Consider the following 13,309-nt stretch of genomic DNA (forward strand, 5'->3'; position numbering starts at 1 on the left):
AGACATGCAGTTACATACACGAAAATGGACACACATTCTTCATTTACAAAGGGCTTAATTTAGTCTTTGAGTATGCACAGAAATCCTCCCTGCAGCAAAGTGATGTCAGACTGTGTGTATCCCTGCAGTATATGGAAATCCTGGTTGCCATGAGAACCAGACTGCTTCTTTGCTGAGGTTTCTGCACACTGCTAGGAAGACATGCCTCCATTTTGCCACACTGAAGCAGCTCAGCTGCAGGATGCCCGGTGCCAGGCTAGGTGGCCCTGACACTGCTACCCTCTGGCCAGTGGTCCGTAATTAAGTCCAGCTCTGCCACTGAAATGAATCTCTAAAAGTGTCAGATAATCAGGATTACATTTCTGAAGCAACATCCTTCCTGAATATATTTCTTCCCTCTTGTACCTGCCACCCTGGAAAAACAAAATAAAATAGGAAGCTGCTTGGACTTGAGGCAGTATTAAAACCCACAATGTTTTATTGTATTAGGAAAGAAATCAAAGCTACACCATCACAGTGAGATCTCAGGGGGTCTCTCAGATTTATGTCTCCAAGCAGCCATTTTTCCAAATGCTGCTGCATGCACACACTGCCTTCCTGAACACAATTAAAGCAAATACTTCTGTGATAACTGAACTTTGTGCTCCCAAACAAAAGGAAAAAGTTGTTTCTCCTTTTTTTTTTTTTTCTTGTGCTAGGGATACAAAATGAGCTTCTTCAGATACAGAAGTGCTTAAAACTGATCATTTAAGAAGGAAAATGTTATGTTTTTTTCTCTTCAAATATCATCTCTAGAAAAATAAAGACAGTGAACTATATAAAATTTTTAAGCTACAATGAGTGAAAAATCTTTATCACATTCTATACTTAAGACAAGTATAATATGGCAACAAGTAAACTAATACTCATTAGAGAAAAAAGCTATAAAGGAAAAAGCTTTGTATATTCGTGCTGGCTAACACAGAACTAACCAAGTGGACAACCAAAGTTAAATCAAAGCCTAATGCCGTCCAAATTCTATATATTGATCTAAGCCACAAAATTCCACATCTAAATGGCTTTATCTCAACACTCAATTTTTCTTTTGCACTGTGTAGAGCATTTGACAGCCACAGGCAATCTTCTCAGTTTCACAGGTATCTAGGAACTCACATGTCTGCCATTGCAGCTCCATTAACCTGCAGGTATCAGCTCTCTCTTTTCTCTGAGGAATCTAAACAATTAGTAGTTGTGTTAAGTCACCTGGTTTTAACCTTTGCTTTATTTTCATATTTTGGCTTTTCTGCCAGACACAATGTAGGCTTCTGTGCCTGAAATGTTGTCCATTTTTTTTCTAACTGTATCATCTAGCCTAGAAAAAGGTATTATCTCACTCTTATAAACCTGGCAATTGATTATAAATAAATTTAAAAAAAAAAAATTATCCTAACATTATGGGAAGATGAACACAAAACAACTATGAGAATGACTGATTCAATACTAGTTCTTGAATTTGAATGAATAGCGCAGCAAATTCTTTTACTGCTTGCCCAGTGTTGCTCAACACTGAGCTGCACATTTCTATATTCAACCAGTAGAGGACAGTGCTGAATATATACATCAGCAAGCCCATTACTCATATTTTATATATGAAGCAACTTCTCAGTATGAAGTGGTGTGTTTCTTGCCATCTCAAAAGCCAGTTCACATTTATGAAATCAATGTATGACAAAAAAAATACAGATTACAAAGAATCTTCATAAAAAATGTAAGCAATTATGCTTCATGTATGTGGAGTGTATATCTTATTTATGCACAACACTACTTGGATCCCATTCAAAGACCTTGACTTGGTCCTTATTCAAAAGGCTTCAAAGCTTTTCCTAAACAAAAGGCAGACCTACACTGCAAATCCAATAAGCATTCTGCTTATGTTAGGAATGCAGGACAAGACCCTCAGTGTAATTATTTCTGTTCTTTAATATAATCCAGAGTCCAAGAAGCCAGTGAAGTTACACAAAAGTTCACAGAGTTTTAGCCTGCATCAGGAGCAGTTGCACCACCCACTCTTTGAAGAACAAGTTATAAAAGAACACAGATCTAATAACTTTTCAGTTTTTCAGAAAAAAAAATCTACAGTTGATTTATCTATCTACCTCAATTCAGTCTCCATAAGTTTTCAGTGAAAGCCATCAGGATCTTTTCTGCAGGTACACCTCTGTCTAAATCCCCTGGACTGCCAGTTCACTTAGCTAAAGACTATGCTAATTTGACATGTAGAAAACTTTCCTACTTAAAAAACGAGCAAACAAAAAACCCCAACAAACAAAAAACCCAAACCCAAATGTAGCTGCCTGTTCTACAAACAGTGACAGAGCTATAACATTTTATTGGTACTTGCAATTTTACCTATCTTGGCCTAATGGTTTTTGTTCTGTTTTGCCACTCCAATGGCAAGTTAAATAATATAAAAATGAGTTAAACACTTTATATTATTTCCCAACACAGAGCACACAGGGAAGATATTTTGTGTTTTCTTTCACTTAAAAAATATTAGCTTTGAGGACAATGCTCACAGAAGTTACGGGCTATATCAACCAGAAGAAACACTTCAATGTTTATGTAAATTTTATTGCATGAGAGAGCACAGCTCACCAATTTCCATCATGTTACATTTGCAAAGTGACATTCCACAAAGCCCTGAAGAGACCAGCACATAACAAAAAGTGTCTCACAGGGTCCAGTTTCATCATGTTCATCTGCAGCAATACAAAACACTTATTAATGGAATACGTAAAGAGTGCTTGTTTACAGGGAGAGGTGACCAGGAGAGAATTTCTAAAGACATTGAAATAAAGAGACAGGACTTCACTCATAGGAGTATTTAGTCAGCCAATCTGTTCAAGTGCTTCTCCATGCAAATATCTGGCTCATATTCTGATCTTTTAGGCCATTGAAAAATATTTATATTCAATTAACACATGGCATATCAAGAATTCTGATTAATATTTTCTTTTCAGGAAATGGAATATTCACCAGGTACAAAAATAAATGACCCTCTGGTCTACTTCAGTATATACTTGGATTTTGAGTTTTGCTTTAGATTGCTGTTTAATGCTTTCAAAATGTGGGGTAGCAAGAGTTATAGGAACAACTATAATTGCAGAAATGGGGTTCTGAGAGCAAGCATATATCAAAGTCTAGGCATTACAGTGACTTCAGAGTGTCTCAGGTCCCAGGGGCCTTGGAATTATGTCAGAATCTAAAATTGCCTTTTAAAAAATTCATGCATCTCTAGACTTCACCACTGAAGAGGTAAAGAGAGTGCAGACAACTCAGTGGCACTAAGTGAGCTGCAGACAGTCTGAATCAATCAGTCTCGGCGTGGTGACCTACCACCAGCATCTCCCATCCAAGTCTGCTTGCTCCAGGCACTCCTGTCAGCAGCAGGCTCTGAACGGCTGGGTGGACTCCTCTAAGGAAAGAACAGAGCACCTAGCCACGTTAATTTGGTCCCAGTGGAGTTCAGCCATAACAGTGACTTTAAAAGGTCCATATGACCTCCAAATTAATTTGTATTAGTGCAGGTCCAAATCACTGCATGATTGTCAAGAACTTATTTTGTTCATCTAAATCAGAAGGAAACCATGTAATATTTGAAATCTGTTTCTTATGCTTACATTTTTTTCATCTAGCAACACTTGACAGACAATAGTCACAAGATAATATATGCTGTGCAAAAGTTTTGCTTATAGCTGAATAAACTATCCATTTATGTCTATAAACAGCTGTATAAACTGTCTATAAACTCAGAATTTATGTTTTCAGATTATTGATATAAAAGGAAAAAGCTCTGGCATTGATGCATAAGTCAAGGAATGGATACACTAGTTTTTCTCTACTTTGAATTATATAATCCCATTGTTTCTCCATACAACAAACTACCAAATGCTGTTAATATTGTCTATACATCAACCCACAATAACAGAAAAAAAAAACCTTAAAGCTCATCTCTGTTTTTTTCAGTTGACTGACCTGTGAAAGAAGGATGGGGGATGTGGAGGGGTGTGGAATTAATTCTTTAGATTTTACCCCCTTTCTCCTTTTTGCTCTGCAAAGAGCAAGCGTAATTGTTTCCTGGAGTGAAAAGAAAAGATTTAGTATCTTTATACCATGAAAAAAATTCAGTGAGGCTGTTTGTGAGAAGCAGGAGGAAAGAAGGGAGCTGACTAAATGTGAAGAAAGAGACACTTGCTCTGCCATCTGTTCCCGTGTGCTGTCACCAGGCTGCTCTGCAGCAGAAGAGGCAGCTGCTCCCTTTTTCCAAGAGTTAACATGAGATATTGGAAAGAACACCCACCTTCTAACTCTGACCAAGCCTATAAAGGATCACAGCAATTAAGTTTATGGTACCCATATATTTGTGATGCAGGCTCCAGTACAATTCCTCTGACAGTGCTTTGCTGCCTCACATAACATTACCAAGCTGAGTTTTCCTCTCAGGAACAAATGCAAGTGGATTAGCAGTAACATGCTCTGCTCAGGGGTCTGCTTCACATACATTACCCTCACTGTGTTTTACGTCAATGATGTTTAAGCAACCTGGTCCTAAGTTCAGGAACAAAGATTACTGAAGGGGCTGCATGAAGGAAGGACATGAACAAAGGCTCTATTTGTTAGTAGGGAAAATAAGTAACAGTCTGGCTGTTAAATGAAAGGAAGCGAGACCAATGAGGGAAACAAAACTTAGGATACCAGCTGCTGGAGTACGAACTGGGACTAAGGTTTGCTTTTGCCATCTGCAGAGTGCATTTCCACAGTCTATGAACTGGATCTTTGCTTTGCCAACACCTCAGCGTCAAAGTGTAAATGCATCTTTTTCTTTCTTTGGTTTTTTAAAGCATTAAAAGAAAGTTCATTTAATGCTATTCATTTAGAAGTCTTTGTCCAGTCATTTTCTACCAGCTTTTGTCTCTTTGTTTTTAGTAGCTCAGATTAAGTTTCCTCCAGGACTAACTAAGATTTATAAGAATTACAAGAATTTACTGTCCTGCATCTGGGAATTTCTGTCCTTCCTGATTTCATTTTTGTGAATAATTATATTTTGTTTACACTTGAAGACTGGATGTAACGAACTTGTTAAAGAATAAGGGAGACTCCTTCTTCAAATCAGGTGAGCTTGCCCAGAGAAAAGATAGCATCAGAAACAATGTGATTTGAGTGTCAGGAAAACATTGCTCGTTTTCAGGAACCTTGTGTTGTGTTTATGAGGCAAGGTTTTGGAAGCCAGGACAGGACAGGGCACAACTTCAGGGGTGACTTCTGTGAGAAAACACCAGAAACTGTGCCTTGTGCCAGACAGCCAGACTGACTGTAAAGCACTTCTTAAATAATTATACCTGGAATGTACATCCTCCTGCTTTACTTCATTTCATATCTTCATCTGGTAGGAGTCTCCTCTGCAGCGGAAATCCTAGAAAAAATGCTTCTATCAAAATACTCAAAACTGAAAACAAGTGCTTTTAAATGAAGCCCAAAAAACCCTTCTCCCTTCTTAAGAAATTCCCTGTGTCTTTTGCATCAAATAGCAGTACCTTCCTCTTTCATCCAGCAAAGCACATAAGCATATGATTAAAGATGCACACACCCACATCTGAATGTCTGGAGAGGCTTTCTCTCACAAGAAATGAGTAAAGGATTAATTTATTACATTCACTTATATCAGGATGCTGTTCTGAAGCTTCCTGTCCATGGGAAGCATGAAGGCTTTTTCCTTTTCTAAAGAAGAAAACGGACAGGTTTTATTTCCACAACTCTAACTGAAGAAGGCAATAATAGCTGTATCTCTGTTTACTTATGCATAGATTGTAGTGAGAAAGGTATGTATAGAAAAATATTCTATGTGAATATTCAGTTCTGGATTATGCCATCTGAGGCAGGGAGTTCTGTGCAAATGCAGAGAGGAATCATTTATATTAATGCAGACCTTTGACAATAGTAAATGGTAACTCTTTTCCCATTTTCAGTCCTTAAGAAGTCATGCTCAGGGATAAGAATTCCTGGCTTCTAATGCAAAGCGTACAAATATATGCAGATACAGATAGTCTGCCACCGTGGGCAATTTGCCAGGCAACTTTCAGAATAGCCCAGTCTGGTTTTGTTACATCTGAAATCTGAATTCATTTTGCTTCTATGTTATTTCAAGTCAATAGGAATTTATTTTAAAATTGTTTCTGGAAGGGTGCTTATCCAAAAGACTGGACTAATTTATCTAATTGCATATAAATACATGCAAGTTTGTATATATTTATGCTTTATTTGCTTTGCAAATCTTATCTCTCTACAAATGTCGAATCATTAGCCTACAACACTGAACCACATGCCTTTATCCAGAGTGGGGGGTTTTGGTTTTTCGCATGTTAAAACCTGGTTTGAATGGTTACTTTTTCCCAGAAGTGTCTTACCTTCTGTAGGCAGCTGCCCAGTACTGCTGTAGTTTCTAGTCTGTGACACACCCTGGCAGTAACATATGAACTGATGTCTTAGAGCGCTTGTATCAGCAATATGCATTAACTTGCACATACAGGTAAAGTTTCTTTTTAGAAATCTGTCCATTTTACACCCCCATTTCTTTCAAGGTGAAAGCATGAAGCAAACTGAACACTTTGGTTCAGAATCAGTGATACCCTGAAACTATTTATATTTATAAAGACCGAAAACAATGCAGAAATGCAGTGAGAGTCTTAGTTAGAGAATTTTTAAATTTAACGTTAAGCTTCCTTTTTCTTTCCTTAATGTGGGACTTCAAGTAGAATATAAGTAACTTAAAACCTCATTTTGTGATTGTTGCATATGCTTAAATGTATCTCAGGAAAATATCAACTATACTTGTCCTCGAGCCATAGAAGTTTTCACATATTCTCATTTTCAGCAGCAGTGTGGTACCTCTCCTTTGCATCTGATTTACATTCTTTAAAGATTACTCTAAGAACTGTAGCTAACTCCAGTCCCAAATTTTGGTCCTTTGTACAAACGTCATTACTTTACCCAAACTATTATAACACTGACAGTTTTTCCATATGGTCCATACCTGAAAATTATATCCTCTCACATTTCTCTCCATAACTGTGTTGATGTGCTACAGCAGACAACCAGGAATGCGCTTGTTCATTTTTAGTTCCCTGATTCCATGGATGCTTTACTCCTACTGAATAGCATTATACTGTTGTATTCTTCTGCTTTATGTGTAACTTTTGCCTCCCATCTGTATTATTCCTACTGCATTTGCATATAACTTATGTCTACTTTATCTTACATTTTTTGTTCCGCTTCTCTCCCACCTCCAAATGCTCATCCTCCCATTTAACTGTTTCAGAAACCATCATATTACTTTTCCCTGAGTATCTTTTGCTATCTGGCTATCTAATCATAGGTGATCTGCCTTTACCCCCAGAAATTTTCCTTTTCATTCCTCATTTTTTAGGAAGGACATGTTCTTTGTTTTGTACAAAAGGTGGAGCCTGGCTTTTCAAAACAGGTGTTCAGTCTCTTCCAATGAAGCTTAAAAAGAACAAAAGGTCAAATTCAGCCACAGTGGATAAGATCTCATCTCAAACAGAAGAATTTGTTCACAAATACTTTTAAGAAAAGAGAGAAAAAAGGAAACATAGAGAAAAGTACCTCTAGATAATTAACTTGCCTTTATCCACTTTTTTTTTTTACAAAGACAAATCTGAAAGACAAAGTAGAAAAATAAATACTACACATGGTGCAGTAGGCAGTGATAATGCTACTTTTAAAAGATGATGTTCACGGGGATTTTTTTATGGATGCATTAAAAGGAAATTTAGATAAGAAAAAGAAAAAAAATATTGTATTATTAATGATTTGCCTCTTCCAAGCAGGTGCAAGCACAAAACTTCTCAGTGCAACTAAAAGAGAAAACTCTGCTGTCCCCTTCAGAGCCATTACTTTTTCAGTTATGTCTCTCCACTGGAGAAGTTCATGCAAGAAATTCATGTTGTTGAGGGATCATGAGATATTGCTTCAGCTACATGGTATCTCCATTGCTGCTTTACAGACTGTGAGGACCATTACTTTCACTACTTAAATAATGTTAATGTTAGTCATCTGCAAGCCAGGGTAAAAAATTGGGTTTCCATTTTGTAGCTGTCACATTTTGCTTGGCCCAGAACAAACATAATTTAAATATGTATATTAAAATATGTATAGTTTAAACTCATTTGAAAAAGACAACTAGATTTTGAATTATTTTAGATTCTTCCTTGAGCAGCTGCAGGGAGCAGCACCTAGAGAAGTATCTCATACAACTACTGAAGGAAAGAAATTAAGGCAGGATGATAGAAAGTAACTTATTTTATCCAGCTTTCCCACATTTCTGAAAACTGAAACACTGAGGACTGGACACAATCCAGCCTTTGCAGATCAATGTCCTCATTAATTCAAAATACCATATTTTCATCAGCTGCTATTGATAAATTAAGACATAATTGTACTGTATATCCTTAGATCATTAGAAGAATCTGAGGAAAGAAAAAACAAATCCTTAGAAAGGATTCAAATTATTGACTATCCTTTCCCACCTGAATAAAATCCAAAGTAGATAATGCACAATTTTGTTGCTTAAGTTACTGTACAACCTTCTTTTATACTACTATAAACTGTAGATTTACTACGTAGTACTTTGAGATCTGATCTTTAACTTACTTCACTTTATCAAATACAAATAGAGAAAATAGTGTTTAATTTTATTTCTTTCTTCCAGTTAATTAAAGGGTCTAAATCTTGAAATCAAGTTTTCATTTCAAATTTCACTTAACAATATATATGCTGAACCTGTAATACCTGCCAGCTGAGATTCTAAGATGTGCCATGTAATGTCTGGAATGTTAAATAAGTATCTCCAAAATATCAGGAACACATTTTAATAATTTTCTTGATCAGGAGTCCAGTGGAGTCTAATGTTAACTGCAGTGATCTCTTTGCCAGTTTTTAGAGAGCAGGTCCTGAGACAATACATGGTAAATAAATTAATTAAGCTTATATTAATTACATATCACTATATTTTCCTTCCACCATCTGTCACATGCTATGTCACAGTTAGTCAAGTCACTACTGGTCAAAAGAAAATAAAAGTGGGATTTGAAAGGATTATAAATAATTGGATCATTTCATCATCAGTGAGATTTATTGTACAAAACCTTTCTTTTGTCCCATGCAGTTTTGTATTACATCAGCTGCTTATCACAAAGGTGAGGCAAGAATTTCCCCAATCTATCCAAAAAAGGAAATTGCAGATTTGACATCTATGAAGATAATTCTCTTAGCAGAATGTAAACAACTTAAGGTAAGGGAGTGAAAATGAAATACAAAATACCATTCATTTCTTGGTACTGCCATGTATTGATGAAAAATTTCCATTTTTCTTGCTCTCACTTATAAAACTCTTCCTGTAAATTTTATACCTGTAAAAGCTCTCTTTGAGCTTCATATTTGAAATACCATAATAATCATAGGGATAGGCAAGTTAGAATCTTGTTTGACAGGTTCCACTTGCAAGTGGTCATTCCAAACAGTTTTGGAGCCTGTAGAACCTCTGAGCCTGTGCACACGTGTCGCTGCAACTAGCTTTCTGTTTGCTGTTTATGAATATATACTGAAGACTAAGAACAAGAAGGTTCCAAACAGACATCCTGCTAAAAAAAAGAGGCAGCTTTATAACACCTCCATCCTTATAAACCCTAATTCTCTTTAAAAAAAAAAATTAAAATTCCCAACACAACCTGCGTAATGACTGAAGTTTGCAGCATACCTTAAAGTCAGTAGGTAATTCAATGGGATAATTCACCTTTAAAATCAGAAGTTGCATCTCAATTGCCTCTGCTATAATTATATATCTAGAAGTGCTGCGCAGACAGAGCAAACAAGATCAAAGAACAAATCAGCACACATCTCAAGGACTAGTGACAAGGGCGACGACAGACAGATACTGCAGAGGAGTGCCTGGCGCACCTTGCAACAATATAATCATGTCAAGAAGATTTATTGGTGGGCTGTGCACAAAGCATGACAATAAACAATAGTAATTTCATCTTGCTTGTGTTCCTGGCCTTTATGTCCCAACCCCTTTTGCTAATGTAAGCAATGCCAGAATAGGGCAAAACAACTGTTTATGAATACCTATAAATGTAATACAACTGTGCAATGTTCATTGGTTGGCACTGTTCCTGGCTTGATATAGGATCATGACCACCAGCATTATCTCAGGCTTCCAAGTATGGTTTTGAGGACAACACAGGCCAGAGACTGTTACACCATTTCTAGTCAGTTTTATACAAAATAAGACTGGTTTTATTTTAAGCACACAAACAAGAGGGTCTTGTTACAAGTGCAGTATTTGGCATGGCTTTCCCCCATCTCAATTAGGATTTTCTCAGGCTATGTTCAACCAGACAATCTTTGACCTTTATTTCTACTCACTTATATGTAATATATGTATGATGGCCTATGAGATGAGCTTAAAAAATGCCCAAGGTCACCTATATGAACTTTAATCTTTACTAAATGTGTATGGTCTTTGTAAACAGAATTTGACATGTCAGAATGATGATTTAATACCGTTTTTAAAAGTAGCGTCTTAAAAGCCATATATGGCAGTGTTTGATTACTGCAAATGCTGCATTTGAAATTCATGTGTTTTCTATTAATAGAAGGACCAACTCTTCAGCTGTTACTTATTCACATTGACACTAGTGCATGTAAAATGGAGCACTGTGAATCAGCTTTTTTGTAGATAGAATAATATTGTTCAGACTGGAGGACAAGGGTTTGGGTCCATAAATCTCATTTTGCTTCTTTGGATTCCTTAGAAAGACCCAGGGTTATGGACAGGCCACAGATTTGCCTCTGTCTTGATGGAAAGATTAAAATTGAAAATAGTTAATTTGATCAAGTAAAATTTTACATTTATTTTCATTATGAGGTTACTTCTGAAGGATTAAATGCTTCCTTCTAAGTATCCTAACAGAGAGTTTTAAAATCAGAATCAGAATTAAAATACCTTTACCAAAAATATTCCTTCAATTTGAAACTACAAACAGAATCAAGTGGTAATCATGGATAAAATACTTCATTGGAGACATGTTTGACAAAGAATAGTACAATCTAACTAAAATAATTTGGATTTTCTGGTTTTACTAAACTCTTATATTTCTACCATCTATGCAGCACAATTTTTTTGCTTGTCACTCACATTTGTACACACAAGTTTGGACAACACTTTTAACTATATTGATAGATGAGCAAATTGAACAAGTATGATTGCAGAAGAACACAAACTGAAAAAAAAATAACCACATTTGGGAGCATATTGAAGTAATAACATTCAAGTGGAAAAATACTTTTGATGGATGAGACAGCCCTGTCTACTACAAGGAAAAGGTGAATATTTTTTACTGCTAAAGTCAGAGATTATGTTGCAATAATTTTAAGAGTAATGATTGTATTATGGCGTTCAATTAAATATGATGAAAATGGAGGAGAATAATCAAATTTTACTGTGTAGTTAAAATGCTTATCAGGGAGTCCTAATTCAAAAAATGTTCTTTAATAAGAAATTTTTCATTTGTATTTTATTCTACATTTCAAAATCAATTTTCAGTAATCAGTAAGGCAGAAGACAGATTTTGTACACAAAGGAAACACACATTTACAGATTAATAAAATAAACAGCTAGGATCAGCAAAATCCAGACTATTAATACTTTATTTAATTACCCAAAACTTTCTGCCTAAAATACATTTCTCGGTCTTCAGTACAACTGGGAACGCACAAATTTCAATCATCTTAATCCTTTAAAACTCCAGATGTAAAGTGGCTTAACCATAATCAGAAACTGTAAAAGTTTATTAGCAAAGCAAAAACATAGAAAAAGTATTGAATGCAAAATTACATATTTTGAATCTGTGGCCATCCTGTAATGCTCACAACTTCACTAGAATAGCTCCACAGAACATAAGAAGATAACCTAGCAGTCTTTGTTCAGCTTCTCTAAGTATTCGATTTGTATTTCACTGGGAATACTGCATGTGTTCATCCAAGATCATATGTTTTTTTCTAACAAATACTTATTTAATTTTAAAATCTTTGTCATTATTTAAAAGGTTATTTATTCTCTTGTACGTAAACATTTACATTTGTCACTGTGGTTCAGCTGGCAGAGGAACTGGGATTATGTTCATGATGCTATTTGTCAAAATACTGATGCTGTATGAAAAATTCACATTTTCTGTTCCTGTCCATCAGACTTCTTTCAAGACACTTACATCCTGTGTCTTTTTAAAGAAAAAAGCTGAAAACCAAGAAAATATTAAAAACCATTTTGAAGAAAACTGTTCATTTAAAAGTGTGATTATAGCTATTGAAAAATATGCAACAGGTCAACGAAACCAAAAGAAACCTGGTGCACATGCACTTACATATAACTATAACATATGTGTGCATGTTTGTGCCTCTCTCTACACAATGCAAAGACATAGAATGCTGAGAAGGAGAATAAGCTATTAGGTCTATTGATCTATATGCTTACTAGCGAGCTCCACTGAAGTCTTAAGACTTGTTTATTATGCTTCAGGTATTCCTCAGAAATTATTCACAAGAAGTCACAAGTTTAAGTCTAAAGTAAAAAAAAAAAACTCAACCAAACAAACCAAACCAAACCAAACCAAAAAAAAAAAAAGGCACAAACAAAAAAAGCAACAAACAAACCTCACATTTGGCTTGCAGGTAAATGGTCAGTCCACAGATAGTTTACTTCTAAAATACCTTTGGTTAACCAGTAGAGACTGGTAGGCTATGGATGGTGTTGTTCTTAATTTCATAAGATTCAATTTACTCCCAAGCTTTGTTGGACACAAATATTTTTTACCAGATTTTAAAGGAAGTGACGAAGCTCATATTAATAGTAGTCCAAATTGTTATAACCGTGGTGCCATAAATTTTGAACTCTCTGGGTATTCAGAGGGGACCAAGGATTATATTTTAGTTCAAGTCTAGTGAATTCTGTGGGAACTTTTGATCGTGTTAGCTCTCTCAAATGGAAGTTCCAGAAACTACAACATGACACTTGTTCATCTGCTGTTTTCTGAACATAATTCAGTTGCAAAGAGAACATGATGTTCATCACCATTTGAAAAGCAGAAAACAGGAAAAATTTTTTGCCTTACAGAGGCATAATTTTGTTAAAATAACTTGTGTGATTTCTTCCAGGGGTTATTTTTAGCTTTTGCTGAAAGATCATAGCTAACACTCT

Source organism: Corvus brachyrhynchos, unplaced genomic scaffold (assembly GCF_000691975.1).
Source record: "Corvus brachyrhynchos isolate BGI_N302 unplaced genomic scaffold, ASM69197v1 scaffold23, whole genome shotgun sequence".
In the NCBI taxonomy this organism is placed as follows: Eukaryota; Metazoa; Chordata; class Aves; order Passeriformes; family Corvidae; genus Corvus; species Corvus brachyrhynchos.